This window comes from Narcine bancroftii, chromosome 6 (genome assembly GCF_036971445.1).
Source record: "Narcine bancroftii isolate sNarBan1 chromosome 6, sNarBan1.hap1, whole genome shotgun sequence".
NCBI classification, from domain to species: domain Eukaryota; kingdom Metazoa; phylum Chordata; class Chondrichthyes; order Torpediniformes; family Narcinidae; genus Narcine; species Narcine bancroftii.
Genome location: NC_091474.1, coordinates 205,008,018 through 205,035,617, shown reverse-complemented (window position 1 = coordinate 205,035,617; position 27,600 = coordinate 205,008,018). Strand labels below are relative to the sequence as shown.

Sequence of the window (27,600 nt, the reverse complement as noted above, 5' to 3'; positions counted from 1 at the left end):
GAAGCGACAGCCCTGCACATTGAAGCCTTCGATTCCAGGATCCCCCAGGCTCCCTCATGGCCCCATCACACTGCAGCTGCAGCCCAAGACCATGCTGGGGAGGAAAGCATCGCTGTGGCACGTGCCCGGCACCCCTGTAAGTAGTGTGGGTCAGACCGATGATCGCGCCAAAACTGCTCAGCTAGGAACCAGTACTTTTCCCAGTGAGGCAAGAAAGGCCACTTCAAAACCAGCTGCAGCTCAGTGGCCCTCTATGACCTCCCCACCTCCCCTGCGGACCTCTCCACGTGCGCGAGCCAGGTGGAACCATTGTCCCTGATACAACTTCCGCCTTCCCCAACTTTGACGGTGCAGCATCTGGCCTCACCAGTGATGGTCATAGCGTGTGCCCTGAGCACCTGGACCAGCCCCACCCTCACCGAGAACTACAGCAACGTCACTTCAGGCTCATGGCGTGACATCACTTCCGGCTGACGTAATGACATCACTGCCACCGGCCATGACGACATCACTCCCCTGGTGGAATGAACATGGCTGGGGAAGGAGGCCAGCCATGCAGCGGGCCTCCACATGCCGCCACCATCTTGGGCCAGGCAGTGACCGACACGGAGGGCCCCCGATGATGATGAGAATGATATAGTCAACACAGGTGATGACCAGGCCACCCTACTGAAGCTCCCCACACCTCCGGGTGCCAACGGCTGCCACACACCACACACAATGACTGACGTCGATGTGGTCAACACGGGCAATGACCAGGCTGCCCTACTGACGCTCTCGACACCTCCAGATGCCATAAATCACTGTGCACAACCAGAGAGCGATATCTCCGACTCTGAGATGGACCTGGTCGCCACCACACTGACCAGGGACATCCCTCATGACCTCAGGCGCTCTATGATGGACACGCAAATCAACGGGCAGGTAACAAAGTGCCTGTTTGACAGTGGCAGCACTGAGAGCTTCATTCACCTGAGCATGACCCACTCCTCCACCTGCTCTATCGCCCTCACTGCCAAGGATAAAACTGTTGGTACCCTCGGGCGCTGCTCAGCTGATATAACTGTGGGAGGGGAGACTTACACAGGGTTCAGACTTCTGGTCATGCCCAAACTCTGCACCCCAATCCTCCTGGGCCTAGATTTCCAGTGCCACCTGCTGAGTGTCACCCTTGCCTTCGGGAGACCCCAATCTCCACTCATGTCATGCAGCATGCCAACCTACCAGCCCCAGCCAACCTGCAGCCTCTCCACACTACGCATCACCCCACCAGCACTCTTCCCACATCTTGTGCTAGGCTGCAAGCCGATCGCCGCCAGAAGTAGGCGCTATTACGCTGCAGACAGAAATGTCATCAAGGCGAAGGTGCGGCGACTCCTGGCGCAAGGTGTCACAGAGCCCAGTAACAGCCCTTGGAGAGCCCAGGTCCTAGTGGTCAAAGGGAGAAGTAAGCTGAGGATGGTCGTGGATTACAGCCAGACCATTAACCAGTTCACCCAACTGGACACCTACCCCCTGCTGAGGATCATCGATGTGGTCAATGAAATAGCCCGCTACCGGGTTTTCTCCATGATTGACCTGAAGTCGGCGTATCACAAAATCCCCATCCAACCAAAGGACAAGCCCAACACCTCCTTCGAGGCAGACGGGCACCTGTACCAGTTCCGCCAAGATCCCTTTGGGGACATGAATGGGGTCTCCATCTTCCAGCGGGAGATGGATCACATGGTAGACCGGCACAAGCTAAAGGCAACGTTCCCGTATCTGAATAACGTCACAATCTGAGGCCATGACCAGCAGGACCACAATGCTAACCTGGAGAAATTCCTCCAGACAGCCAGGGAGCTGAACTTCACTTACAACAAGGAGAAATGTGTATTTAGCACCACCCACCTCGCCATCATGGGGTACATCATGGCCCATGGGGTCGTCGGCCCAGATCCAGAAAGAATGCGCCCATTAATGGAGCTACCTCTCCCCCCCCCCCACACTAAAGGCCCTCCGCAGATGCCATGGCCTATTCTCCTATTACTCGCAGTGGGTCCCTTGCTTCTCGGACAAGGTCCACCCACTGGCCCAAGCTACAACTTTTCCCCTTCCACCCGAGGTGCAGGCAGCTTTCATCCACATCAGGCAAGACATCGCAGACGCCACGATGCAGGCTGTGGATGAGGACTCCCCCTTCCAGGTGGAGAGCGATGGTTCCGAGGTGGCTCTCGCCGCTACCCTCAACCAAGAGGGGTGCCCCATCACTTTCTTATCTAGGACCCTCTACGACTCCGAGCTAGGGCATTCTGCCATTGAAAAGGAGGCCCAGGCGATTGTGGAAGCAGTCTGCCACTGGTGCCACTACCTGGCTGGCAGGAGATTCACCCTCCTCATGGACTAGTGGACCATGGCGTTCATGTTTAACACTACCCACAAGAGCAAGATCAAGAACGAGAAGATCCTACGCTGGAGAGACAAGTTTAAAAACTCCCCCGATGCCCTCTCTCACATCTCCATGTCTACGCACGACGACAGGCTGCAGATATTGAATGAGTCCCTCTGCCATCCAGGTGTCACCAGGTTGTACCATTTCATTAAGTCCCTGAACCTGCCGTATACCATCAGGGACGTGTAAACCCTGTTTCTTCCACCCTCCCCAGGGCCATGTTGTAAAGGCTACTCGGCCCTTCGAGCATCTCGGCATGGACTTCAAAGGGCCCCTGCCTTCCACGAACCAAAACATCTACTTCCTCACGGTAGTGGATGAGTACTCATGCTTCCCTTTCACTATCCCTTGCCCGGACACCTCCACAGCCACCGTCATCAGGGCCCTGGGGCAGATCTTCACCATGTTTGGCTATCCCGCTTTCATCCACAGCGACCGAGGGTCTAGTTTCATGAATGACGAGCTGCACCAGTACCTGACAGTGAGGGGCATCATGACCAGTCGCACAACGAGCTATAACCCGAGAGGTAATGGGCAAGTAGAATGCAAAAATGGGGGGGTCTGGAAGGCAGTCCTCCTGGCTCTCAAGTCGAAAGGGTGGGCCATTGAGTACTGGCAGGATGCCCTGCCTGAGGCATTCCATGCCATTCGGTTGCTGCTGTGCACAGCTACCAACGAGACCCCTCAAGAATGTCTGTTCTCATTCCCCAGGAAGTCAGCAACTGAAATGTCCCTCCCAGCATCGCTCATGTCCCCGGGACTGGTGCTCCTGTATAAGCACGTATAGACACACAAGGCCGAAGCCCTGGTCGAGGAGGTCTTCCTCCTACATGCAAACCACAACTCTGCCTAAGTTAGGTTCAGCAGAGGTGGGGAGGACACCGTCTCAACCAGAGACCTGGCACCCGCAGAAGCACCCACCACACCACTCCATCCTTCAGCCCAAGATGACGCCGACAGGGCATACATCCCCATCCCCAGGCAGCTATGAGGTGCACAGGTCCTCCTTGACCATCAGGGGCCCGCTTCAGCCCTGGGAGATGAACCTGCCACCCCCACCCATCCAATACAACCCTCATAAGTCGATCCTGGCCTCCCCGGCCACCCCTCTGCGTGGCACCATATCAGTCACACAGACCCCTGCCGCCAGCCCCCCTACTTCCCCTCCAACCAGTGACCAGGAGTCAGTCCTACAACGGTCACAGAGACCCCGGTGGCTGCCGGATCATCTCAACCTGTAAATATTGTATGTTGTATAGTGGGTATGATTCCTTGTTACTGCCCCCCCGGGACAATTTTAAAGAAGGGTGTGAATGTGGTGGTACACCACCGGCCTACTGCAGGGGGCAACATCTGTGCCTGCAGGAGTGTAAGGGGAAAGGACAACACCTGGCCAACTGTCAATCAGTCAGCCTGAAGGGATCAAACCCCAGCTGGTTGGGTGTCAATCACCCTCCAGGATATAATCCTGTGCTGGCCTCTCAAAGCTCACTCAGAGTTACTGCAGCTACAGCCAGCTCTGTGGAAGTCTTTGTGGATTAAAGCCTGTTGTACAGTCTTTATCTTTGTGTGTGTCTGATTCTGGCTAATAGCACACCACACAGACCAAAAGGCCTGTACTGCACTGTAATGTTCTATATTTAACTACTGATTTTCTTTGCAGCACTGACCCAATTATATAGTGTAAAACAAAAAATGGAGGTGACTTTTTTGCCACATTATTGAACCCACTGCAATTACATAGACTTTTTTGTAATGGAGCCACTATATTACTGTTTGTACGTGTATGACTGGTCCTGATGGTACATGTATGGCTGATTGTACCTGTGGCTTCTCCCCATTGTTCCCTAATAAAGGCACCAATGCCATAACCACTCCCCCAGAACAAGTTCGGGTCTCAGGTCAGCAACAAGAGAAGTGCCATCAGTTTATGGTAATAAAAGCCTATTAGTCAGGTAACTTCTAGTCTTTGGAGTTATTGATAGTGCATCAATTTTATTACCATAATTTTTTTGGAATGGACAAATTTCTGAGACGAGCGAGGCTGGAAATTGACCCATGGTCACCAGAAGTATCCAACTCTGGCTACATTGCTTCAGTGTGTTTCTGCAGGCCTCCACCATGATTGTAGAGTCTGACGCAGATAGGTTGCACTTACTGTTCTCATAGGTCGGGCACTGAGTTTACCCGATGGTCAGAGACTGCAAGACTTTCACCGAAGCAATGAACATTCTGAAAAGCAAGTGCCTTGCCCAATTGAATGAAGTCTACACCAGGCACACCCTATCCATTTGTAACCAACAACCCAGGAGTCAAGGCTGTATCAGCAGAGGAGTACATGGAGGAGATGATCCAAGATGCCTGTGTAGCTAAAGCCCTGGAAGTAGCTCTCCGCAATGTGGACTCTTTCTCGACCAATAACATGGCTGCCATGTGGGGAATGCGGGTGCTGCCATCTTGGGATGTGGGATCACAGGCTGCCCCAGGTCCTGACCTGACTGTCATCACTGCCGCCGGCAGGAACCCGAGGTGCTACTTCTGCAACTAGCAGAAGGACCCCAGGAAGTGCCAGCTGGTGAAAGATGTGCTCTGTTCCGGCTGTGAGAAAAAAAGGGCATTATGCGAAGGTAAGCAAATCTAAGTAACCTTCTAAACCAAGCAGCACCGCATGCGGGCAGTGGGAGCTGCCGCCATCTTGGATGATGTCACTTCCAAATGAGCCGCTACCATCTTGGATGAAGTCACTTCCGATGAACTACAGCACGGCACAGGGACCATTATCTTGGATGGTATCATCTTACTAGACCATGAGCCAATACAGAGGGTCAGACAGCGATACTTACTATGCGGCCATTTTACCAGACAACAAGCCGGTACAGCAGATTAGACAGCTATGCTACTCTGGCTTTGGTCACACTTGACCAACAGCCCTTATCAACTTGCCAGGTCGATGATGGGCATAGAGGTAAATGGGCACAAGATGAGTCTGTTCAATAGCAGAAGCACGGAGAGCTTCATCTGCTCCAACATGGTGCAGCATTACTCCCTCACAGTGAGACCAGTGAGTTACAGAGTCTCCATGGTCTCTAAGTTCCTCTTGGCAGAGATCCACGGCAGCTGCGTGGTGACGCTGTGCGTGGCACAGAGTACAAAAATTGTTAACTGCTTGTGATGCCACAATTCTGTGCACCCTTACTACAGGGGCTGCACTTTGCCACCTTAAAAACTTTACCATATCATATGACGGGCCCCATCTACCCCTCACAGTTTTTAAACTGCCTGCCCTCTCCTCCAATTGTGTCCAACCAGCAACCTGCAATCCACCCACCGCGTATATCCTGCAGGCTCTCTATTCTATGGATCCCCCCACCTCTGTTCGCCAACTTCACCTCCGACTGTAAACCCATCACCACCAAGAGCAGGCGATACAGAGCTGGGGACAGGGCCTTTATCAAATCAGAGGTGAGACGTCTCCTGACCAAACTTAGTAGCCACCCCAGGAGAACTCATATAATGGTGGTTAAGAGTGGGTAAAAACACAGAATAGTTATGGACTACAGTCAAATCATTAACAGGTTAATGCAACTGGACACTTAGCCCCCCCTCCTCCCCGCATAGCCGACGGTAAATAAAATCGCCCAATATCGGGTATATTCCACCATTGACTTAGAGTCGGCATACCACCAGCTCCCTATCTGCCCAGAGGACTGCCTGTACACTGTGTTCGAAGTGGATGGCCGCCTTTACCACTTTTTGAGGGTCCCCTTCGGGGTCACCAATGGAGTCTCCATCTTCCAGAGGGAGATGGACCAAATAGTGGATGAGCATGGGCTGCTGGCCACATTCCCCTATCTTGACAATGTCACTATCTGTGGCTACGACCATGACACCAACCTCCAGAAATTCCTCCTGACAGCCAAAACTTTAACTTCACCTACTACAACAAAGATAAATGTGTATTCTGCACTTCACACCTGGTTATACTTGGCTGCGTCATGGAGAATAGAGTTATTGGCCACGATCTTGACTGCATGCACCCCACCCTGTTGGAGCTCCCACTCCCTCACAGCCTCAAGGCCCTGAAAATGTGCCTGGAGTTTTTCTCCTATTATGTCCAGTGGGTCCTCAACTATGCAAATAAGGCCCAACCCACATAAAAGTCACTTTCTTTCTCCATTTGACAGAGGCCATATTGCCATTCCCTACCCAACATGACCACTGCCACCATCATCAAAGCCTTACACAACCTCTTCACCCTGTTTGGATACCCCTGCTATATCCATAGCAACCAGGAGTCCTGCTTCATGAGCAATGAGCTGCACCAATATCTGCTGGCCAGAGGTATCGCCACTAGCAGGACCCCGAGGGAATGGCTAGGTGGAAAGGGAGATTGCCACTGTCTGGAAGTCCATACTCCTCACCTTGAGGTTGAAAGGCCTGCCTGTCTCCCATTGGCAAGAGATTCTCCCTGAAGCACTCCACTTAATCAGATTCTTTCTATGTACCGCCCACTAATGCCTCCCCACATGACTTCCTGATGAAGTCCGCATCAGATCACGCTGTCATCCTGTTTGACGTCCCCAGGGACAGTCCTGCTCTGGAAGCATGTGAGAGGTCAAATGTCTGTGCTGTGGTTCAGAGGGTCCACCTCCTCCATACCAACCCCAATCCGCCTATGCCAACCGGTACATTGGCACCTACCCTCTCCGATGACTCATCACATACCATGTCATCTTATTCCAGTCCATCTGTCCCTGTTCAGTCTCTAGACACTCCTCCTGCCAAAATCAACCAGACCATCCAGGAGCCAACAGCTGAACCACGACTAACAAAATTCACAATGGCAGACAAGACCACTAAACAGACTGAACGTGTGATGGGCATGAATCATAGGAACATAGGAAGTAGGAACAGGAGTAGGTCAAAAATGGCCCATCGAGCCGGCTCTGCCATTCAATACGATCATGGCTGATCTAATTTATGACCTAACTCCACCTACCTGCCTTCTCCCCATATCCCCTAATTCCTCTATCATGTAAAAATTTATCTAACCGAATTTTAAATATATTTAATGAGGCAGCCTCAACCACTTCCCTGGTTAGAGAATTCCAAACATTCACTGCTCTCTGGGAAAAACTATTTTTCCTCATCTCTGTCCTAAATCTACTCCCCCGAATCTTGAGACTGTGTCCTCTCGTTTTAGTTTCCCCGGCCAGCTCAAAAAACCTTCCTACATCTATCCTATCCATACCCTTCATAATCCTATATGTTTCTATAAGATCTCCTCTCATTCTTCTGAACTCGAGCGAATACAATCCTAGATGATTTAATCTTTCATCATAAGTCAACCCCTTCATCCCAGGGATCAACCTAGTAAACCTCCTCTGGACCGTCTCCAAAGCCAGTATATCCTTCCTCAAATATGGAGACCAGAACTGGACACAGTACTCCAGGTGAGGTCTCACCAGTACCTTATACAGTTGCAACATTACCTCCCTACTCCTGAATTCAATTCCTCAGCGATGAAGGCCAACATTCCATTTGCCTTCTTAACAACCTGCTGCACCTGCAACCTAACTTTTTGCGATTCATGCACAAGCACTCCCAAGTCCCTCTGCACAACAGCATGTTGTAGTTTTTCACCCTTTAAATAATATTCAGCTCTTTTATTTTTCTTGCCAAAGTAGATAACCACACACTTACTAACATTGTACTCCATCTGCCAGACCTTTGCCCACTCATCCAGCTTAACTATATCCCTCTGCAGACTCTCCACATCCTCATTACAATTTGCTCTTCCACTCAATTTGGTGTCATCCGCAAACTTGGCTACACCACATTTTGTCCCCTCCTCCAAGTCATCAATGTAAATGATGAACAGTTGTGGGCCTAACACTGAACCCTGCGGCACGCCACTTACCACTCTCTGCCAACCTGAAAAACTCCCATTTATCCCGACTCTCTGCCTCCTGTCAGACAACCAATTTTCAATCCAGGCCAATATACTTCCCCGGACTCCACTTTCTTGTAACTTACTGATAAGTCTCTTGTGCGGCACCTTATCATACGCTTTCTGGAAATCCAAATATACAACATCATCCTGTTGCCCTCTATCCACCGCACCCATTATATCCTCAAAGAATCCTAACAAGTTTGTCAAACAAGATCTTCCCTTTCTAAAACCATGCTGCGTCTGCCTGATTGAACCCTTACGTTCCAAAAGTTTCACTATTTCATCTTTAATGACGGCTTCAAGCATTTTCCCAACCACAGACGTCAAGCTAATTGGCCGATAATTTCCAGGCTTCTGCCTACATCCCTTCTTAAAAAGTGGCGTGACATTTGCTGTCTTCCAGTCTGCTGGGACCTACCCAGAATCCAAGGAATTTTGGTATATGACCACCAATGCATCAACTATAACTTCTACCATTTCCTTCAGAACCCTTAGATGCATATCATCAGGACCAGGTGATTTGTCTGGCTTTAGTCCCATTAGTTTCTCCATCGCTACTTCCTTTGTAACAACTATTTTATCAAGGCCCTCCCCAACATTCGCACCCTTAACTCCGCACTTGGGCATGCTGGTCGTGTCTTCCACTGTGAAGAATGACACAAAATATTTGTTTAATGCCTCGGCCATTTCCTCATTTTTTGCTACCAGTTTTCCTTTCTCATCCTCCAAGGGTCCCATGTTAACTCTGGCCACCCTCTTCTATTTTATATATTTATAAAATTTTTTGCTTTCTGTTTTTATATTTTGTTCCAATTTACTTTCATAATCCTTTTTCCCATTTCTTATTACCTGCTTTGTAACCCCTTGTTGTCTCTTAAAGTTTTCCCAATCTTCCAGTTTCCCACTGCTCTTTGCAGCTTTGTACACCTGCGCCTTCAATTTTATACTTTCCTTTATTTCCTTTGTTAACCACGGTTGATTTTTCCCTCCCTTGCTGCCCTTTTTCCTGACCGGAATATATTTTTGTTGAGCATTACAACTTCACCTCATCAGATTTCTTTTAAAAAGAGGGGTTGAATGTGGTGGAACCACTATATTACTGGTCTGCCCCTTGCTGATTGTACCTGTGGCTCCTCTCCCTTGATTTCCCCTAATAAAGGCGGCAACACCATAACCCCTCCCCCAGAACAAGCTCAGATATCGAGATGTGCTGTCAGTCTATCAGTCAGGTAACTTTGAGTCCTTGAAGTTATTGATAGCATATCTAGAGTAATTTCACATGCAGTTGTCGCAAGTGTAATAACGTTTTAAACATATGCAAGAGAAAATAGAAATGACATCACTGTATTTTCCTTCCTAAGTGAACAGTTGGTGGAAATCTGATTAACACTGTCTCTATAAAGGGTTTTGACCTAAAACACTGACTGACCATTTCTATCCATAGATGCTGCCTGATCCATCGACTTCTTCCAGCAGCTCACTGTTAGCTCAATATTCCAGCATCTGCAGCCTCTTTCCCCATAATCATTGTTCTCGAGAGGTGACCTTTACTGTTTCTGGCTAGTCTGCACTGTACTAAAATCTGAAAGACAAAGGAAGTCTAACATTGAGGTAAGTCTCTCTCCTTACATGATCTGCAAGATGACTGAGGATGGAACAATGGCTGAGTTGGTTCGAAACAACAGGCATAAATGAAGCTGCCAAGCTTCCTCAGGGGAATCTATCACTGGCCTACAGTTTTAGTCTTAAGCAGTGATGAGATCTCAGGGGAATGAAATTGAACATTTTTTTTTGAATATTTTATTTAAAATTTTCAACCATGTAATTGAACAGGTTCTATAAACAATACTTAAACAAACTTAAAATACGTTAATTATAAGGTATTTAAACCTTATAACCCTATCCCCTCCATACTCCCCTTCCTCTATGTAGAATATATAATACAGTAAATATATAATATAATTGACTGAAAAAAACATGAAAGTATAATCAAAGTAAAGAAAATAAAGTGTTGTTCCGGATTTCATCGAAGGTTGGCTCGTTTGCTGGTATTGTACAGTGTTTATATGTATGTGACTTTTCGGGATGAAGATTAATACAGAATTTAGAAGGCCAGAAGTACATTTTTACCTATTTATTCCTAACCTTTGCACATACGGACTCCAAATCTGCACAAAAAGTGACTATTTATTTCTTAAATTGTAAGTAATTTTCTCCAAAGGAATACAGCTTTGTATCTCTAATACCATCTTTCCATATCTAAATACACATCCAATTTCCAGGTTACTGCTATACACTTCCTTGCCACTGCTAAAACAATTTTAACAAACTTGAATTGATAAAATAGTAAATTTAGGACTAGTACGTTCAATGTTCCCCAATAAAGGGAGGGGGGCATGGTGTGATGGAAAACGCCTCTCCTGGCAGAATTAATTAATGCCCAACTTTTTAAAATAGTGAACAGTTCTAAAACTCTGAAAAGATGGCTGCAAAAAATTCTAAAACACAGACTGCAAAAAAAACCAGCAACAACTGAAGTTACAGTGATGGAAGAAACTGGGCCGACCTTGAAATCTCAGCCTCCGATCCTGATTCCTCTCCAGCCACGATCTGCTAAGCCTCCTCCAGTAAGGATTCAATCTCCCGTGCCACTTCCTTGGTGAGATGGAGCATGGAAAAAGACTACAGAAATGACTGTTGAATCAACGCGCATGTGCGGAACATCATGCACGCGCACTACAGAAGTGATCGATTCGGAGCCTGCAGACCCGACTTCAACCATAGCAGCAAGTCAAACAGGGGCTAAGCAGAAAGCCCGCACACAATTTCAACCACTGGCTAAATCTACAGAAGAGGCAGGAGTGGAAGAAGAAAGTTTTGAGCCACAATTACAAGGAGAGGAATCAGAAGAAGGAGGAGATCAATATATTCAAGGTAAAATGGGTGCATATTATATTACCCCAAAACCTCTTGATCCATAGAGTTTTGAAAAAATTGATTCAATTGGTGAAAAAATGGATGCAAAATTTTCAGAAGTGAAAACAGATGTAACTACTCAACTGGGAGCTATTAAATAAGATATGACTGTAATGAAGACAGATATGGCAAAGGGTATTAAACTGTTGATAAAATTAAAATTAAAGTTCAAAAATTAAAAAATAGACTTTCAGGATTGTCATATGGAGGGAGAAGAAGGTAAAGATAGAGTTAATAAGATAGTGTGGGAAATTCCGAAAAAAGATTTATTGCAAAAAGTTGATATCCTGGAAAATCAGAGTAGAATAAATAATGTAAAAATCATTGGTCTTCCTGAGGACTTTGAGGGTACTAACCTAGTACAATTTTTTCAAAATGTTACGGAGTCCAGAGGACCCCAAAACCAGCAGCAATAATTATGCACCACAACACAGGGTCACTTAAACAAAAGTAGTTTTTAATTATAATTGAACAAGAAAACAGAATTAAACTCTAACTTATTACTTAATCTACCTACTTACTTAATCCCCCCTCTAATAAATACTAAGTGCAGGTGTGTGTAATGTATATTTAAGATTAGAAAAGTTATTTGGATCACAGTCCAATCTCACTGGTTGCAGGCAATTCTTGAACTGTGCACAGAAGTTAGCATTAACAAAGTTCACCAGTCTTTGGTGCTTAACAGGCAAATGGTTACCACTCAGGAGGGTTCTTGCTAGTTTTCAGAGAGAGAGATTCCTTTTCCAGGACATCCGCAACTGATTCCTTCTCAATCAGTCTTGCTGACGAAATTTGCCCCCTTCAGGGTTCTCCAGATGATCCTCTTTCTTTCAGGTCACCTTTCAGACTGCCAATCTCCTCCTTTGACCAGGCAGCCTTACAAAGTTTGCCAGCTTGTCCTTCTGGAACTGATTTCTGTCCCCTCTCTCTGTGTTTCACACCCTCCCCTGCTGAGAGCAAATCTCTTCTCCTTTGCCTGCAAAGATCACATGCTCTCCCAGGCAAACTGTATTCTGCAACTTTGTTGCTTTCTTGCAAAATGCATTCTGCAAAAGTCCTGCAAATATTCTGTGTTTTAAAATGTGTGTGTGCAAGCTGCTCTAACAATTCCTCCCCAAACCTCTAAATTCTCTGTCACAGGCTGCCTGAAATTTTGGGATCAGAGAATTTTCCAAATGGATTGGAACTTGATAGAGCACATCGAGATCTTAGAAAAGAACCATATCCGGGACAACTACCACGCTCTATTTTGATTAAATGTTTATGTTATCAAGATAGAGAAATGATTTTTAAACTGGCAGTTCAAAAAGCGAAGGAACAACAAAACCCTTTAATGATTCAGAATAACAGAATAACATTCTTCTATGTGGATTTAAGTAATGAAATTGTTAAAAGAAGAATTTAATGCAACAAAGTCAGTTTTGTGGAAGAAGGGATATAAATTTGCTTTTCGATACCCAGCAGTTCTTAAAGTTTTTTATGGACAATATCAAGCACATTTTTTTTGCTAATGAATCTGAAGCTTTGGAATTTGCTAACACATTGTCTAATAATAAGCAGAATGAAAGACAACATGATTCATCTCAACAAATGGAAGGGAATCAAGATAAATCAAAGGGAGAGATTCTAACAGGAAGACAATAGCCGACTGAGGTTCAAATTGAAATTGATGATGATCAACTCAATAGAAACCTTGAAGAACCTTATCATACTTGATTGACTTTTTGAAATTAAATTCTTATATTCTGTTTGGGGGAGGTGGATTCTCTTTTTCTGCTTTCCACTTCCAGGACCTCGTGAAGCCACTTCTCATAATTAAGGGATTTAGTGCTGACCTAATCAGTACTTTTGGGTTTTTATTTTCTTTTTTCTTTTATTATTTTATTATTATTTGGGATTTCTTATTTTCCATCTCTGGAGATGTTATATGCTTTGAAAGTTGACTGTGGAGACAAGATGACCTGGGGTGGAGAAGGAACTTGAGTATTCTTTAAATTATATTATGGCAGCATATAGTTTGAATTATTTAACATTTAATGTGAAAGGAATCAATAACCCAATTAAAAGGAAGAGAGTTTTAGCTTATATTAAAAAGTTGAAAGTAGATATTGCCTTCCTGCAGGAAACCCATTTAACTGAGAAAGAACATCAAAAGTTAAAAAAGAGAATGAGTTGGTCAAGTTATAGCTTCGTTTTTCAATTCTAAAGCAAGAGGAGTTTATATTCCCTGCCCAGATATGACCTCGGGGACGCTAATCAAGGTGCTGCGCAGTATCTTCACCCTGATCGGGTACCTCGAGTACATCCACAGCAATCAGGGAACTTCGTTCATGAGTGAGGAACAGCAGGACCACCAGCTATAACCCCAGGGGTAATGGCCAGGTGGAAAGAGAGAATGCCACCATCTGAAAGACGGTGCTCCTGGCCCTTATGTCCAAAAGTCTGCATACACTGTGATTGTAGTAAAAGCACCAAAATGCTGGAGGAATTTAGCAGGTCTTGCATCATCCATAGGTGGTAAAGATATATTACCGATGTTTAGGGCGACCTTCAAGGTGAAGGGGTCAAGCATAAAAGGTCAGTAGTATATCTTTACCTTCTGCGAGACCTGCTTAATTCCTCCAGCGTTTTTGTATTTTCAAACAGGAACTAGGCTGTTTCTGGTATTTGATTCCCATTTATGTCCTTATCTTTTACAGTCATGCTTTTTCCATTGTCCTCTTACTATCACTGCCATGACGTTTCCATGAAGTGGAGCAATCTGAAAGCAACAACAAGGCTGCAAATTATAGAAATAACCTAGACTGCCTAATAGCCCTGTGACAGATTGTGCTGCCAAAGATTTTTCACTCTTTCCAAAAAAAATCTATGCACAAATGGTAAATTAACTTGAAACTATTGCACAATTGAATTCTTAGATCTCTTTCTTGTATATGAAAAAAATCAGACTGAGAATGAGAGAAAGTTAACGGAAATAATGAGTGGAGTTTGCATCAGCATTCTCTGCTTCAAATGTTTGTGCTGTGAACTGTTCAAGTTCATGAAGATTTATTGGCATAAAAGCTATAAATGGAATGGATAAATAAAACAAAACTAAATTGCTTAAAGCATTATATTTAAATTTGATTTTGAAATATTTATTTTATTTGTACTCCATTAATTATATCACTAAATCTACCCTTGATATCCTGTTTTGAATAATAAACAAATAAGGCTGACAAACAACTTTCAGTGTTCATGCCATCAGCTTCACTGGATATTTATTCTGTGAACTGCATAATGAACATTCCCCATTATAGGCATATTCTAGCTGCCTCAAGTACTACAAATATGATTCATTAGAAAAAAATATTTGTTTTACACCTAGCATAAATATAATACAGCACAGCTAACAGATAAAGGCACAGATAACAATCATACCAGGACTGACAGATGGTAGAAGTCATTTAAGCCACAGAAAGGTTTGTGAATGTCAATCTCAAACAAGAGAAATTTCATCAATTTCAGTAAAGTTCAGTACATTGCTTTTCCCAAGTCCACCACCATCAAGTTTCAGATTGCTCCACTGGAATTGACATCTTGGTAAGTACATTAACTAGAATCGGACAACCATATCCACACACCAGCCACAAGGGTGAACTGTGACAAAAGAGTGACCTTTTGTCATGTCAAAGTCTCTCCTGCAAGGTTCACATGTGAGTAATTTTTTGTCATTTGTCTGTATGAGTATTGATGTTGGAACATGTCTGAAATCCCAGTTCAATGGCCAATGAATGTAAAAACTGGATGGGTGACATTAGGTGACTATTTATTCCAATTTAATTATCTTGTTTTATTTTTAAAGAAGTTTGAGAAAAAAAACAGATTTTGTAATTTTATTATATTTAATCTGTCATTGTGGAAGTTCATGTTGCAGTGCCAACATGAAACTGTGACTCATGATTCAGTGAAACTGGAACAACATATTTCAGGAACTGAGGCTATCAGAAAACTCCAAGCCATTGTAACATCTCTATATAAACATATATAAATGGTCCTTAAATGTAATGAATGTCATTGTCTTTCTAATCATCAAAAAGAATATAGTATATTACCATATATTTGGACATATAAGTCAACTGACAGATAAGCCTGGTCCCAATTTTTAGCTTCATTTTAATGGTTTTATCATATAAAACCATTAAAATGGGGTGTTATTGTGCATGGCCGACAGGACAAAGTTTAAAAACCACAGTAATCTTCAAGTGTGCACTTAAACCAAAAATGAAATACCCAGCAGGTATTTTTGTACATTATCGTGAAAATGGATGGATGGATGAATGAAAATGGTGTAAATCTATGGATAGACAATGTGTGGAGCAGATGGTTTACACAAGGAATGGAGTTTGCTGGTCTGGGATATGTTTTGTAGCCACAATTGAGATAATTAAAAGTATATTAGCACTAAATAATAATTACATGGTGTTTATCCCAGGTGGTTTGATGTCTATTGCAGCCTCTCAATATCTGCTTCAACAAGCCACTCAAAGACCATGTGCGTGAAGAGTGGAATACTTGGATAACGAGTGCTGAAAAATCATTCACAAAAGGCAGGGTGATGTGTGCTGCATCACTTGATGTGCTCAAAGCATGGGATAAAGTGAAAGTAGAGACTGTAATAAAATAATTTAAGAAGTGCGGTATCTCTTGTGCAATTGATGGTTTATTGTGGAACACTGATGATGAACCTGAAGCTTCCTCATCAGATACAGACTGGGACCCTTATGATGACTGTTTAAACAGTGAGAGTATAGATATGCTTGCCACGATTTGTGCTTCAGGTGATGATAGAGATAGGGATTTTGAAGAATTCTAAATCTGATTCAATAAAAAATTGGTCTTGTATACTTGTTGTAGTTGTTATTTTTTGTTTTACAAGGGTCAACCTATATGCCAAATTGGTTTTCAAGGGTTGACTTATATGCCAAATTGGCATCAAGCAGTTCTTTTAGTTGAATTTAAAGTTTCAAACGTATATCTGGTATATTTTGACCCCCATTTTTTGAGAGATTTGTGAGGATTTCAAGACTCAACTTATATGCTGGAATATATAATAATTGTATGGCCTGAAAGAATGAAATTCTTCAACTACTTCCTTACACAATCACACAACAGCTGATGTCATCATTGATGTCACTTGGCAAGTCAAAACTAAACTAGTATTCATGATGTGGCCTCATCAGTATCATGTCAATTTGCATCAAAGGTTACCTACTCCAAACTTATTACCATTTAGGTCATATGAGCAGTTCTTAGACAACACATGGATGAAGAAAAGGTTCTTTACTTTAAAGTTGTTGTAAACAGCACCATGAGGCATGTCATGAGGCTGCAAGTCTCCATTAAAGATTTGCATTCTGCAGTGCCCTGCTCTGTGTCATCCCCTGTTGGCAGGCAAGTATAATCAAACAGTAAGACCTTGCTGTAAGATTTGCATTCTGCAGTGCCCTTCTCTGTGTCATCCCCTGTTGGCAGGCAAGTATAATCAAACAGTAAGACCTTGCAACCACGATCACTGTCATTACATCTCCCTTTCTTAAAACAACAGTAGCTTATTTTTAACTAACATGTTTTCTTTGTATAACTGCAATTTTAACTGTAACATCAGAAACGTTCATTTTCAATATTATCAACATGGTTAACATTTTTTAAAAACTTGTTTTGTGTGTTTACATTTACATACACTAAAACCTGAAGAGCGAATAAGATAGCACTAATTCATTCTATAATAGGAGTCTTTAAATTTCCTCTATGAGTTTCTTAGAAGGATTCACGTCTTGACAATCTCCTGATTGATTGTCCTTGAATCTGATTTGTTGCTTAAGACAATTTCTTCTCAGAGGTGCATTATGGTTGTTCAACAGTATCCGTCTTTCCATCTACTGTGACTGGTCCCATTTGAATATCTCGATGATTTCTTCGCAGAACAGCACCTTTATCTGTCTGAATGCTGTATGATTTTGGTTGGACTTCACTAATGACAGTTCCTTCTGAGTCCATAAGTTTGTTTTGTCTTTTAGCCTTATTTGGTCACCAATGTGGAGTTCTGGTAGGTTTTTTGTTCCTCTGTCAAAGTAATACTTTTGCATTACTTTCTGTTGTTCTTTGAACTTTGTCACTTTCTCCCCCTATTTTATTTTTAGGATGTTCTCCTGAATGGGTAGGTATGATCTTAGCCATCATCCCATAAGGAGATGTGCTGGTGACATACCACACTCGAGCGGCATTGTGTGGTATACTAGCATGCTCTAGTAGAAGTCGTTCCACTGTCTTTTGCCTTCTTCTGATTTTTCCACTAGACCACTGGATTGTGGAAAATGAGGACTTGATATGGTGTATACAAAGTCCCAATCTTTGGCAAACTGTCGGAACTTTAAAATGCAAAACTAGGGTCCATTGTCTGTGAAGACCTCGCTTGTTATTATTTTGTATGGTGGCCAGTTTATGATTTCTACTCAGTCTTGTTTCAAGGTCGAGCTCAATAAATTTCATGTCTGGAGAATATGGCTTTCATACCTGTTATTATAGCATCTGCAGTGGTGGTGTTCAGCTTACACACCTCTGGATACAGGGAGCAATAGTCACTACAAGATAGTCCTTCTCTTGACATTTGAATAGGTCAGTGCCTTACTTCTGGTAAGGTCTTTATGGTGTTGGGTGTGGCTTTAGTGGTTCTGCAGGATTTCTTCTTTGATATTTCTGGCATATTGAACAGTTTGACACTTCATTTGTTATATCATTGTTGATTCTTGGCCAGTTCATCACCTCTCATGTTCTTTTCTAACACTTTTCGATTCCGAGATGTCCTCCATGGATTCTTTTTAGCATCTCTTTTCTCAGACTCTTTGGGATAAAGATTTTACTTCCTTTGTAGATGATGTCTTCAACCACTGATAGTTCTGCCCTGCAGTTCCAGTACTCTGCAACATTAGGTAAATAGTCCTGCATCATGTTTGGCCATCCATTCAAGATGTTTTTTTCTCAGATGTCTCAGTGTTTCATCTTTGTTTGTCTCTGACTTTATGAGTTCCATTATTGCATCTGATATGGGCAATGCACCTGTGATCATGTCCACGAAGGCATTCACGTCTTCATCCATTTTAGTGTTTGTGTGCTCTCTCATGTCAACAGCTCTAGATAATGTGTCTGCTGCATACATTAGCTTCCTGGTGTGTACACTACATTCAGTGTATAGTGTTGCAACCTAATCATCATTCTTTGTATTCTCAGTGGACATGCATTTAATGGCTTTTGGAACAATGCAATCAAGGGCTTATGGTCAGTCTCTACACTGATTGCTTGTGTTGACACAAACTGATGAAATCTTTTGCTGGCGTATGTGATGCTGAGCAGCTCCTTTTCAATTTGAGCGTATCATGACTCAGCATCACTGAGTGTGATGCATACGCAATGGGTTGCCAGTCATCATATTTTTGCATTAGAACTGTACTGAGCCCACTATGTGATGGTTCAGATGATATCTTGATGGGTCTCACTGGGTTGTAAAACCTCAGAATTGATTCCTCTGTGATCAGTTTCTTTAGTTCCCTCCATGACTTTTCGTGGTCATGATCCCACTCCCATTCAATGTTCTTTTCTGTTCGTCTTCTCAATGGAGCCATCTTTTCTGATAAGTTGGATATGAATTTACCCATATAGTTGACCCACAACATGTAAGAAAACTGATGCTTCCACTTTCTCACTTTTCTCCGACTGCCGCTAAATACAATCCAAAAAACTATTTAAATCTTTTCCAATTTTCAACCACATTACCTGTCAGCTGAAGTTTCACTGATAGATGTAATCCTTCCATTTTTCTCTTTGCTAGCTTCTCTTCACTGATCAGTTGCTAACTTTAGATTTTACTTTATAAGTATTTCTTTCATCTCACTTCTGACACCATGTTTCATCTTGTATTCGCATGTGTGAGTTCTTAGACAACACATGGATGAAGGAAAAGGTTCTTTACTTTAGAGTTGTTGTAAACAGCACCTTGAGGCATGCCACGTGGCTGCAAGTCTCCATTACAGATCTGCATACTGCAGTGCCCTGCTCTGTGTCAGCCCCTGGTGATCAAACAGTAAAGCATTGCTAGTTCCTTACAACCATGATCACTATCATTATAGGTCACCTGTTCAATGATTAAACATTTATCCAAAACAGGGCAGTAGGGTAAAAGATGGAAAACAGTACCTTTCCCCACACTGTAGGGTTTACACACAACTGAAAGCAAGCAGATACACGTGCAGGAGACCAAGCTTATTATGGTGGTAACAACACCTATCAAGTGCGTCAGAGAAATTCCTTTTCTTCTATCCATCCATTTCCTGCCTTTTTTTCTATTGAAACCCAACTTGTTCCCCCCCCCCCCCCCGCCCACCCCGCCCCCCCAGGTCCTGAGTAGAATCTCCTTCCACAGATATTGCTTGACTTGTTGAATGTTTCTAGTATTTCTATTTTTATTTCAGATTTCCACCATTTGTACTTTTTAAAATTTTACTTGTATAACCATCTTGAATTCCTGTGGGGGGTTGTCAACACCAGATATAGGATGGTGCAGTATACATTAGAGGGCGCACAAAATCAGTGAACCGGTGCGGACTCGAAAGGCCAACATGGCCTGTTTCTGCTCCGTAAATGGTTATATGGTTAAGACTGTAGAGATAGGGTCAAGCTAAGAGTGGTGGAAGTGGAGAATTCAGGACATGCTAGGAGTGTGGAATGAGTTGCCAGCTGAATTGGTAAACACATACTCAATCTTGGCATTTAAGGAAAATTTGGACAGGTACATGGATGGGAGGGGTATGGCTCAAGTGGAAGTTAGTGGAACTAAGCTGAATAATAGTTTGCCACATACTAGAAGGGTAGAAGGGTCTTTTCTGTGCTGTAATGTTCTATGGATCTAAAACTAAAGATGCAAAGGAAGTATTTTGGCCTGAGATGATGGAGTGTGGTCTCATCCCTGACACAGCCACCTTGAGGGCAGTATGATGTAGCACTGAAACTCTGACCAAATATAAAAGACCTGGCAACTGCTTGGTGCAGCTACAGACACACAAGCACTAAATTCCACCACCATTGAAGGAGCAGAATGTTTGTTGCCTCTCCCACAAAGAGAGCACCTTCTTCTGGACCAGGACACCTCAGAATAATCATTGTGCAGAAACACAATACAAGAAAAGTCTCCTAAACTTCTATTGTCTGGCCAAATGCATCAGAGTGCCACTGGCACAGTTGCCTGGTTTTTCAGCTTGTTATTTTAAGAATGATTTCTTGAAGGGGATTGTAAAAGGGAGACATTCCATGGGACACTGCAAACTTCAGACATTCATCTGGCTAAAACAAAGAGGGATTATCAGTTCTGGACTGTTGCTTTTTGGTTTGTCATCCTCCCGACATTTGTTCTCAGCACAAATATGTGGTGTTATAAAACATTCAGATGTATTATTTTGTATGGTGGCCAGTTTATGATTTCTACTCAGTCTTGTTTCAAGGTCGAGCTCAATAAATTTCATGTGCTGCGGAGATAAAACTCTTTTTTTTTCTTTAATATTATTCCTTCATCTTCTGGCAACAAAAGAAAAGAAGCAACAAGTACCAGTTTTTTATCAATCCGATTAAGACCATCCTGTTGAATTCTGGGAAATCCAGGAGCTGCTGGCAAAGAAGCGAGCTGCCCACCAGGCTCACCTTACAAAGCCGTCCTGTCCAGAGAAAAAACAAGCCTTCCGTCGCGCATGCAGCCATCTTCAGCGCAAACTCCGGGAGATCCAAAATGAGTGGTGGACTAGCCTCGCCAAACGAACACAGCTCAGCGCGGACATTGGCGACTTCAGGGGTTTCTACGAGGCTCTAAAGGCTGTGTACGGCTCCTCACCCCAAGTCCAAAGCCCGCTGCGCAGCTCAGACGGCAAAGTCCTCCTCAGCGACAAGATCTCCATCCTCAACCGATGGTCAGAACACTTCCAATCTCTTTTCAGTACCAACCGCTCAGTCCAAGATTCCGCCCTGCTCCAGCTCCCTCAACAGCCCCTAAGGCTAGAGCTGGATGAGGTTCCCACCCTGGATGAGACATATAAGGCAATCGAACAACTGAAAAGTGGCAAAGCAGCAGGTATGGATGGAATCCCCCCAGAAGTCTGGAAGGCTGGCGGCAAAACTCTGCATGCCAAACTGCATGAGTTTTTCAAGCTTTGTTGGGACCAAGGTAAACTGCCTCAGGATCTTCGTGATGCCACCATCATCACCCTGTACAAAAACAAAGGCGAGAAATCAGACTGCTCAAACTACAGGGGAATCACGTTGCTCTCCATTGCAGGCAAAATCTTCGCTAGGATTCTACTAAATAGAATAATACCTAGTGTCGCCGAGAATATTCTCCCAGAATCACAGTGCGGCTTTCGCGCAAACAGAGGAACCACTGACATGGTCTTTGCCCTCAGACAGCTCCAAGAAAAGTGCAGAGAACAAAACAAAGGACTCTACATCACCTTTGTTGACCTCACCAAAGCCTTCGACACTGTGAGCAGGAATGGGCTTTGGCAAATACTAGAGCGCATCGGATGTCCCCCAAAGTTCCTCAACATGATTATCCAACTGCACGAAAACCAACAAGGTCGGGTCAGATACAGCAATGAGCTCTCTGAACCCTTCTCCATTAACAATGGCGTGAAGCAAGGCTGTGTTCTCGCACCAACCCTCTTTTCAATCTTCTTCAGCATGATGCTGAACCAAGCCATGAAAGACCCCAACAATGAAGACGCTGTTTACATCCGGTACCGCACGGATGGCAGTCTCTTCAATCTGAGGCGCCTGCAAGCTCACACCAAGACACAAGAGAAACTTGTCCGTGAACTACTCTTTGCAGATGATGCCGCTTTAGTTGCCCATTCAGAGCCAGCTCTTCAGCGCTTGACGTCCTGCTTTGCGGAAACTGCCAAAATGTTTGGCCTGGAAGTCAGCCTGAAGAAAACTGAGGTCCTCCATCAGCCAGCTCCCCACCATGACTACCAGCCCCCCCACATCTCCATCGGGCACACAAAACTCAAAACGGTCAACCAGTTTACCTATCTCGGCTGCACCATTTCATCAGATGCAAGGATCGACAATGAGATAGACAACAGACTCGCCAAGGCAAATAGCGTCTTTGGAAGACTACACAAAAGAGTCTGGAAAAACAACCAACTGAAAAACCTCACAAAGATAAGCGTATACAGAGCCGTTGTCATACCCACACTCCTGTTCGGCTCCGAATCATGGGTCCTCTACCGGCACCACCTACGGTTCCTAGAACGCTTCCACCAGCGTTGTCTCCGCTCCATCCTCAACATCCATTGGAGCGCTCACACCCCTAACGTCGAGGTACTCGAGATGGCAGAGGTCGACAGCATCGAGTCCACGCTGCTGAAGATCCAGCTGCGCTGGATGGGTCACGTCTCCAGAATGGAGGACCATCGCCTTCCCAAGATCGTATTATATGGCGAGCTCTCCACTGGCCACCGTGACAGAGGTGCACCAAAGAAAAGGTACAAGGACTGCCTAAAGAAATCTCTTGGTGCCTGCCACATTGACCACCGCCAGTGGGCTGATAACGCCTCAAACCGTGCATCTTGGCGCCTCACAGTTTGGCGGGCAGCAGCCTCCTTTGAAGAAGACCGCAGAGCCCACCTCACTGACAAAAGGCAAAGGAGGAAAAACCCAACACCCAACCCCAACCAACCAATTTTCCCTTGCAACCGCTGCAATCGTGTCTGCCTGTCCCGCATCGGACTGGTCAGCCACAAACGAGCCTGCAGCTGACGTGGACTTTTTACCCCCTCCATAAATCTTCGTCCGCAAAGCCAAGCCAAAGAAAAGAAGAATAGTGAACACTAGAGTTGTAACTTTGTTTGAGTTCGCTCTTGGCACATTCTCTAGCCCTCAAAAGGTGTTTATGACAACAATTTATGACATAAGAAACTAACACATGGACCACTGTGTTATTTTAATTTTCGATTTCTGTACCATTTTCAGGTTCCCCTATTCATCATCAACAAAGAGAAAATTGTAAGATTGGGCTAAAAAGAAAAGTGGGAAAATTGCATAACACCATTTAAATCTGAATAAATTTGTAGATTATAAAAATATATTGGAGTAGTAACAGTTCTGTTAGATACATAGGGTTTTAGAACATAAAACAGCACAGCACTGTACAGGCCCGTCGACCTACAAATGTTATACTGACCCATTCCTGCATCAATCTAACACTTCCAAAACTCACACCCTTAAACCTTTATTTTTCTTACATTCATGTGCCTACCTAAGAGTCTTTTAAATGTCCCTATTTTACCCAGATTCACCATCATCCCTGACAGTGGGTTCCAGGCACTCACTACTCTCTGTGCAGATCACTTGCCTCTGACATTTCCCCTAAACTTTCTTTCACTCATCAAAACAGATGTCCTCTGATATTGGTTACTGACACCCTGGGAAAAAGGAGCTGGCTGTCCATCCGATAAATATTTCTCATAATCTTACACACCTTAATTAGAACATAGAATATTACAGCATAGTACAGACCCTTCGGCCTATGATGTTGTGCCGATCTATGTAAAACTACTCAACAATCTAAACCTTTCTTACCTCACACCCATAACCCTCTATTTTTTTTTGCATCCATGTGCCCACCTAAGAGTCATTTAAATGTATGTACTGAACCAGACTCCACAACCATCCATAGCAATGCCTTCCAGACACCCACTACTATGTAAAAAACTTACCCCTGATATCTCCCCTAAATTTTCCTCCCCTTACATGTACAGATATCCTCTGCAGTTAGCTACACTTACCCTGGGATAAAGGTGTTGGCTGTCCACCCTATCTATGTCTCTTATGATCTTGTAGACCTCTCATCCTTCTTCCCTCCAAAGAATAAAACCCTAGCTCTGTCAACCTTGCCTCATAGGACACCTCCAATCCAGACATCATCCTGGTAAATCTCCTCTGCACACTCCATAGCTTCCACATCCTTTCTGTATTTAATCATCTCTCATCCTTTGTCATTCCAAAGGAAAAAAAAGTCCAAGCTCAAACAACCCTTCAAATCTTTTCAAAACCTTTCAAAAATCTTTTATTTATGCACTAATGTGTGGATGTTAGAACAGAAGTTATTCATCATGAATCTTACCTCCATTGCAAGATTAAAGTTGGATGTTGTTGATTAATTGCTCAGACAATGAAGAAACCCAAATGTAAATGCAATCTTGATAGCATTTGGTCACAGACAAACCCACACCATTAACAGATAAATTGATTTTACTTGCATCTCAGCTACACCTATGGCAAATAAATCTTTTTACTTTGAATGAAACACAAAAGTCTGCAGATGCTGGAGGAATTCAGGAGGAACTCAGCAGGTCCATAGGAAGTAAAGATACAACCAGAGTTTAGGACCACAGATCTTCTTCCAAGTATGATCAAAAAGCACACAGGGGCCTGAATAAAAAACTTGGGGAAGAAGAGGAGAAAGGAAAAGGGGAGGAGCACAGGCCAATAAATGAAAGGTGATAATTGGACACACATAAGAGGACAGAAAAGGAAAGATGAGAATTTATCTGGCAAGGAGATGGCTGTGTGAATGCAGAGCTGGAGGAAAGGAGACAGAGGGAAAAGGAAAAAGACAGCAGGGCAGAGCTAAAGGAAAGGAGAAATAGGGATGGGGGAGTGAAGAGATGGGGATAACAGAAACTGGACAAGACAATGTTAATGCCATTTGGGTTGGAGGGAGCCCAGACAGAATCTGAAGTGGTGTTCCTCCAATTTGTGTGTGGTCTCTGCCTGGCAGTGCATGAGAACATGGACAGACATGTCGCCATGTGAATGGGACAGGGAAATAAAATGGGTTGGCACTGGGAGAGCTTCACAATTGCAGCAGACAGGGCAAAGATGCTAAAAGAAGTCATCTCCCAGTCTGTGTTCAATCTCTCTGATGTAGAGAAGACCACCACAGAAGCACCAGATGTAGTAGATGGCCCCTGCGGATTCAGAAGTGAAATGATGCTTCAGTTGGAAGGTCTGTCTGGGGACCTGAATGGTAGTGAGGGAGGAGGTGTGAGCTCGTGTATGATTTCATGGTTAGGTGCCAAGGAGGTGACTGGTGCAAAGGAAGGACTGAATGAGGGAGACACGGATGCAACAGTCTCTGTGGAAGATGGAATGGGGAGGAGACAGGAAGATGTCAAAACATAGAAATGCTGGAGAAAATTAGCAAGTCTCGCAGCTTACTTTGGAGGTAAAGATATATTACTGATGTTTCGGGCCTGAGCCCTTCCTCAAGGTATGAATGAAAAAACAGGGAAAGATGTGTCTGGTGGTGGGATCACATAGTAGGTATGTAACTGTGATTACTCTGCCATCTTATTGATGTAGCTCTTTATTGTATCTCATCTATTTTTCATACATCTGTGCTTAGCCCCTCTTATCCAGGCCAGAGCAAGAATCAGTCTCCCCATTCCTCACCATTCCATCTTATCAGTCCTTACATTCAAAGGAGCATTTGTCACAATTTCCAACATCTTCAATAAGAATCTTCAATTATGGGCATCGTGGTTAGCATGGCTGTTACAGTGCCATCGATCAGGGTTCAAATTTGGCCCTGCATGTAAGGAGTTAGTATGTTCTCCCCATGTCTGCATGGGTTTCCTCCAGGTGCTCTGATTTCCTCCCACCCTTCAAAACATATGGCGGGTGTAGGTCAATTGGGTGTAATTGGGCAGTGTAGACTCATGGGCCAGAAGGCCTGTTACTGTGCTTATTTTTTCAACATTCAAAAGAAACATTCCTTCCATGGTCTTCTCTTCAATTTTACTAACAATTTCCATTCCCATGACATTTTCCAATGCAAGTACAAGGGACAAGACCTGATGTAAGTAAATAAAATTATGACAGACATAGATAAGGGAGATCTACTGATGGCATCAGACCACAGGATAATGGTAATCTAGTTAGAAAGGTTTAAGTGTTGAGTTGTGGGAAAAATGGTCAATGATTTGGGACATACAAATAGATTATCTCTGATAGTGTGACACCCAATGAGTTAATGTGGCATTGAGAAGTACATTACGCTTTTTTATCTGTGTTACAAGTTTCTAATAGCAGAACTGTGAGTCATGCCCAGAAGTCTAGATGAAACTAATGGAGAAAGTTTTCCTGTAGTTTTTTTTTTAGATTTCATACATCTGCATATTTTTTAATTTATTTTATTTTATTTCCACAACCGCTGCCTGTGCATCATTTTCTGTTTTATTTCAGAATTTACACACCTGCGTTTTTTTTCTAATTTTGATGACAATAGATTTGGAGGATAAGGCAAACTTGTGTTTCAGGACAAGAGACCCAGATGTTTTAAACTAGCACAATGGCCATGAAGGTACTGATTGGTACCTTGGATGTAATAGGGTAAAGGGATAAGAATGAAACCAAAGGAAAAAATCCACTCACAAAGGTTGGCATGGGTATGGTGGGCTGATGGGGTCATTTCCATGCTGTACAAGTCTGACATGTTGTGTCTCTTCAGTCCACTGTGAAAACATTAATATTTCTGTGTAGAAATTATCTATCAAAATTAATGTGTATGCATGGCCCGGCAAACCCCTGCAAACAGAAAGCTGTAAAATCAACGTCAGTGAAGTCAAAATATTCCAGAAAATTTATGCTTATATTAAATCAGTTCCAGATAAGATGTTAAGATCTCTTTGACTTTCCTTCAACAGTATATATTTATAAACCCACCAGCACCAGCCAGCACCATCCCTCCCCTTCCCTCTCCACCCACAAAATCAGCCACTAGGTGTCGACTTTTCCTGGCAAAATTTCAATGCCCAGTGGTGAAATCAACTTTGCTTGACAATGTTTTATTTACTTCATTTGCTTTCCTAAAATTTCACCTTTTATTGTCCCCCATAATTTGTGTCCAGACAAGCTACCTGGTGCAAAGCACTTTTGTCCAAAAGTAAAGGTTGTTGACATGCTCAGCTCCCAATGCAGAAAGCCCACCTCCAGGAGCTGAGTGAAATGGATTGATGTTTCCTGCCCAGGTTGTTCTCCAGTTTTCTTCCCAAACACATCCAGATTCTAGTGTATGCTAGGATCTAAATTATAAAACTACCTGGTCCTGTTCTTTAAGCTACGAAATATTACCTAAACTGAATAAATGATTGAA

The 27,600-nt window shown here is 43.6% G+C and overlaps 1 protein-coding gene across 5 annotated transcripts in view; it reads left to right on the top strand.

Annotated features, from left to right (window-relative positions):
- Nucleotides 1-27,600, top strand: part of tbpl1 (TBP-like 1) — a 194,536-nt gene that overhangs the window by 28,002 nt on the left and 138,934 nt on the right. For all 5 annotated transcript variants that reach the window (XM_069887298.1, XM_069887297.1, XM_069887295.1 and 2 more), the window contains one exon: nt 9,832-9,998. The gene's annotated coding sequence lies outside the window, so the exon portion shown is untranslated. The remainder of the gene's footprint in view (nt 1-9,831; nt 9,999-27,600) is intronic.